At 32.9% G+C, this 5,412-nt stretch overlaps 1 pseudogene; it reads right to left on the bottom strand.

The window, feature by feature from the left end:
- Positions 1-3,047: 3,047 nt before the first annotated feature.
- LOC122097316 lies at positions 3,048-3,144 on the bottom strand (annotated as a pseudogene).
- Positions 3,145-5,412: the final 2,268 nt, after the last annotated feature.

Here is a 5,412-nt window from a genome sequence, read left to right as displayed (position 1 = left end):
TTAAATGGAAACAAAAGTTAATAAGGAGCAAATCAAAGGAAATTATCATATGTTTCTTGTTGTTGAATGGAATGCGAATTGCGAGAATCAGTTTGGGAAAACCGTCTCTACGTTAACAAAATGGATAAGAACTATTAATTCCAATCCATCTATTTGCCCATGTTGTGCAACTTCACACATGAGTGTCAAAATCAAACCACACTTTTTGCCTTTGTTTTAAACTCACCTGTTATAATTTATGGGTTAGATGAAGTAATCAAATAAAGATTAAAATAATATTATGTGAGGCTATGAATTAGAGCTGAAAATGATTTTAAATATGATAATAGCTAATTAAATTACATTTTTTTTACTTTTACTCTGTCATGTCCCTCAGTCCCACATTAGGAAAGTATATAGAAGGTTCTCACTTAATTATATGTCCAATTATGTAAAAACTGTATTGAAAGAATATGGGCACTGTGTGGTTTTAGCTTATTGAGACCTGTAGGGGGAAAGGTGTTTCTGAGGACTTGCAATACATTGTGATGAAGATGAAGGGAGGGATATTCTTATTCTGGAAAACTAGCTAGAGGATTGCTCCTATAAAGGTAGTGATGAATTCTTCCAAAGTGTTACAGAAAATCACTTTCACAACCATGTTCACTGCTGCACTATTCACCGTAGCCAAGTTACGGAAACAGCCCAGATGTCCTTTGGTGGAGTGATGGTTGGAGAAAGTGTGGCACATATACACAATTGGATTGCACCCATCCATTTGAAGACTGTTACATTATTTGCAACGAAATGGATAGATCTACAAATATATTAAGTGAACTAAGTCAGAGCCAGACACACAAAGGACCCATGCTGTGTCACATATTTGGAAGATAGAAATTTATACAAGTTTACACAAAAATATTAACCAAAGCATGCTATTTGCAGAGGATTATTTCAAAGGCTTAATTTCTTATGAAATTGAACTTTACTCCAGCAAAATGAATACCAGGAAACTATCACTTGGAAGATATGAGGGGAAGTCAAAAGAAAGGAATAAAGAGAGTTTTGGAGGAAGAGAGTGAAGGTATAATATTCAATTCAGATAGTATGAAACTAGAAAAAAATTAAAATGGGGTGAGGCTTGGAAGGGTGTCGAAAAGCTATACAAAGATCCATTATACTTAAAAAACTGATTTGTTTAATGGAATTTCCCTTGTACAAGTATTTAAGATAATAAAAATATAATTAAAAACAATGGAGACATTTGGTCTTAAATTCTATTTCCATCTCTTTTAAAAAATAAAATTATTTGCACTATAATTTGATCAGAGGGATGGATTTTGTGGCTAGCTAGATCATTGCACATCTGTCTCTCTCTTCCTCTCTCCCTTTCATGGTTCTCATAGATAATAAGATTGCTCCATAATTATCCTAATTTATTTTGCTTTTATATTTTTGGTTGCATCATTTCACTTTCTCCTCTGCCATTTCCCAATTCATTTACATAGAAAGCATTATTTCCTATTTTCTCATTCCTAGAATAAGCTGCTCATGAAGACACCACTAGTCCTCATTTTCATTCTGTACCTTTGAATACGGAGGAAAATCTTTCCTCTGCTCTCTACCAATTCCCTACTCTCCAGTTAGAATAATTTAGAATAGTAAAAATGAAAAAAGAGAAAATAAATAATAGTGAAAAAAACAAATGCAGAAAATTCACCGGATTTTTCTGACCATTTCATCCAATGTGAACTATTGGGAAAATACATGGACAGCTCATACTCACTGGCACTCAAAGTCTCTGGTTAGGCAATTGCTATGAAGTTGAAGAACAAGATGAAAAAGTGAGAAATGGTATCAGTTGCAAGAAAAAAATGGCGAAGGATTCAAGCAAATTTCTTCTTTGTTCTGTTGAAAATAACCGCCTTACTACAGTGCAGAGACGACTTTCCAAAAAGACCACTCATGTGAATACTAGGGATGACGATGAGTATACCCCTCTTCATCGAGAAGCCTACAGTGGACACTTAGACATTTTCCATGAGTTGGTGGCTCAAGGTAGATATTCCTGGAATAATTGTGAATGGCTGGACACCCCTGCACAGTACTTATACATGGAATAATACCACAGTGGCTTCTTTATTTCATCATGATACAGATACAAAGCCCAAACTAAAGGCCTCTTGACCCCCTTGCATCTTGCTGCTGGGAATAGATATAGCAAAGATATGCTGGATCTCCTTCTGGTGAACCATTATTTCAAACCATGTCTGAAGCACAACTTGGAAGAAGCTGCATTTGATATTGCCAAAAGGATAAGTATGTATTACTACCTCTTTGAAGTTTTGGAAAGCTGTACAAATTGTTCTCCTAAGTCCTAATGATTCAGCTAAGTTTCTTAAATTTCAAAATTGCCAGTCCATCCTATGTGTCCATACAAAATATTTTCACAATACAAAGCAACAGCAATATCTTACTTTAAAAATTCATGGATTCCATGGTATTCTTCCAAGTGAATTGCCTGACTTTGATGTCAAAATATATTCGAGTTGTTTGTATACATCTATAATGATTTCTATAGAGTTTGTGATTTTTTAAATCATAAATAAGTTTAACTTATCTGTTGAAATGAGTAATACAGAAAGTAAAGATATTTCTGGTGCATGTCTGAAAAAAGTATATTTAAAAATATTTAGTATTCTGTTTGTGTAATGTCCATAACCTATTTCATTCTCTCCTAGATATAATCCTTTGAATTCGACATTGTTTTATAATATATAGGTTCATTAATAAATGTGTCCTTTCAGATTGCATTCCATATAGAAACAGTTTAAGATTCCTTTAATTCCTAGGTCCTTAAAGAATTTTATTTCTTTAGGATAAAATGACAATGTTATCTTATTTCAAAAGTTTTATAAAGGTTATGCTATGTAAAGGAATTTGTAAAAAGTGAAGATTGAATGATGTCAAACTAACTTTTATTTCTATGAATTACATGTATTCTTACACTTGTATATTTGTAATCAACTTTTTAATAACTGTTTTTAATTTCTTGCATCAGAAGAATGAAAAATATGCAATACTTCACAAATTTTCATATCATCCTTGTACAAGAGCCATGTAAATCTCTGTATTGTAATTTGGGTAGACGTGCTGCTGAAGCATGTAGTATCCTGGAAATTTAAGTAGTTAATGATGCAATCTTAAGACAGGCATATATCTTTGGTTGCCTATTTGTAAGAAGGAAACCTTATTGTTCCCAAAATTGCAGTTCATCTTATTTCTGTAAAATTCTGTGTATGGTGGAAAAAACTTATATTGTTTGTTCAATTGCTCACATTTGCAATTTTTTCAATGACTATTTTAAGTCTTTTTCATTTGAAATTGGATCATACTTTGCAGCCTTTATATCTAGGTCCAAAGATGATGGATTTTCAAGTACTTATTTATTAACTGATTTAGCTTTGTGGAGATAATGGAGTCAAAGTAAGCCTTGCTTAAAAGCTACTTCTAAACTTCTGCAGCTTAAAATCTCCCAAATGAGGTCTTACTGGCACAAATGTCTTCCTGACCATTTATCCTTGCTCCATGTAGGAACAGACCAACCAGAATCTTACCCTGACAGCATAGATTTTCTTATTGGAGCAAAACTAATCTGTTACAAGGGATCATAAAGAGACAAACAGTTCAGACAGTACTGTTCAGACTAGAAGGTATTTTTTCAAAATATAATTGTTTATTACACACTAACATTTCAAAAGAAGCTAAAGCCAAGAAGGTGAAAAAATTGTTCATATGTATGATTACCTAATGTCTTGGCCTGTCTACCATCCAAGCAGGCAGGAACTTACACCACTGATTTTCTATCACCAAATATATTCCATAGCTCCAAAAGAAGTCCATATGTTTCTCCTCGTTATTAGGCCTTAAATTGGTAATGTTTTAATCACAGTGTTTCCTCTTGCCTCTAGGCTGTATATCTCGGAATGGTAAAGCTTTAGCTCTAATTCTACCAAACACTGAGGTAGAGGTAATGGAATAATACTTTAAAACCGTTGCCTCTTGTGGCTCAGTGGTAGAGTGCTTGCCTTGCATGCCTGAGGCCCTGGGTTTGATTCCTCATCACCACATTAGCAGAAAGAAAAAAAAACTGTTGCCTTTGATACCCTTACCACAACAGAACAATGCCAAACATTTTCTAATATTATATATTATTATATATTTTATATTTATATGTGCTGATTTTATATTTCACACAGTGAATCTTATTAGAATTAATTGATAATTTGAAAAATTAATTGATATTTATTCCAATAAATAGATTGGAATATAAATAATCAGGATTAGAATATATATTAGAATATAAAAATTATCAATGCAATGTTTTCGGTATAACTTGTGATAACTTCTAAATGTTCTTGGTCTTCTGAATTCACATGGTAAAAAAAACAATGTTGTTTGCTTCTAATCTATAAGGGATTTTACTTTGCTGCTCTGTTTATTGTTTTAACTAGCTGGTCCCAAACTGTTTTTTTCCATGTTTCTGAAGCATTCCTACTGATTATACTCAAATTTTTCTGATATGATGTCTAAAAGCTATTATTCTTCTACAGGATCCACGGGTCCTAGGATCCCAGGTCCCAGTTATCCGCATCATCAGATAACTAAGGCAAGAATTCTCACCTACATCCATGCAACATGCCAACAGAAAGTAATTGAAGACCCATATCAATTTCTCATTTTCTATATTTCAGGCCCCCAATTCCTTGAAATGCAGGAATTATCAGTAAGAAATCGGGAAATGCAAGGCAACTTAAAATGCAAGATGAAATCACAAAATATGAAAGTGCAGTAATTCAAACTTTTAATTTTCAGATGACCATCATATATGATTGAACAAGACCACAAATGTCACTAGATCATTTGTAATACCCCTCTCCTAATGATTAATGAATAATTTCATTCCAGCATCAGCAGGCCAAAAAATAGTTCCTGGAACAATAGATCCATATTTGGTCTACCAATGCTAGGAATACTTCACATAGAGGTCAAATATAATTCAGAAAAACATTAATTGAGAAGATCTTTAGTGCTTCAAAACACTGGTACTTCAGTAAAACTTGGTTCTGTAGTATAAAAATGTTGTCATTTTCAAACAAATGATAACCTACATTTAATCTTCTGAAAGTATACTCCTTTTCAAATAAACATTTAAAAATCACATTTGCCAAATAACACTTTACAAGTAGATGATATTTAGTGACATAAATAGTTTTTCAAGGGTAGGGAGCAAGTTACAATAGAGTTTATTTATTTACCCAGCACTAATGCCAAACAGGTTCATCCATTCATTAAAGTGTAGAAATTATACCCCCCATCATTTGTTTTTTCGTAGGTGACTTCAAAAATTTGTTAAATAGGTCAGCCTCCCAT

The sequence above is a fragment of the Dipodomys spectabilis genome, unplaced genomic scaffold (assembly GCF_019054845.1).
Source record: "Dipodomys spectabilis isolate Male_0828 unplaced genomic scaffold, ASM1905484v1 ptg000421l, whole genome shotgun sequence".
Classification (NCBI taxonomy): domain Eukaryota; kingdom Metazoa; phylum Chordata; class Mammalia; order Rodentia; family Heteromyidae; genus Dipodomys; species Dipodomys spectabilis.
Note: the sequence above shows the minus strand (reverse complement) of the source record. Positions and strands in the feature narration are given on the sequence as shown.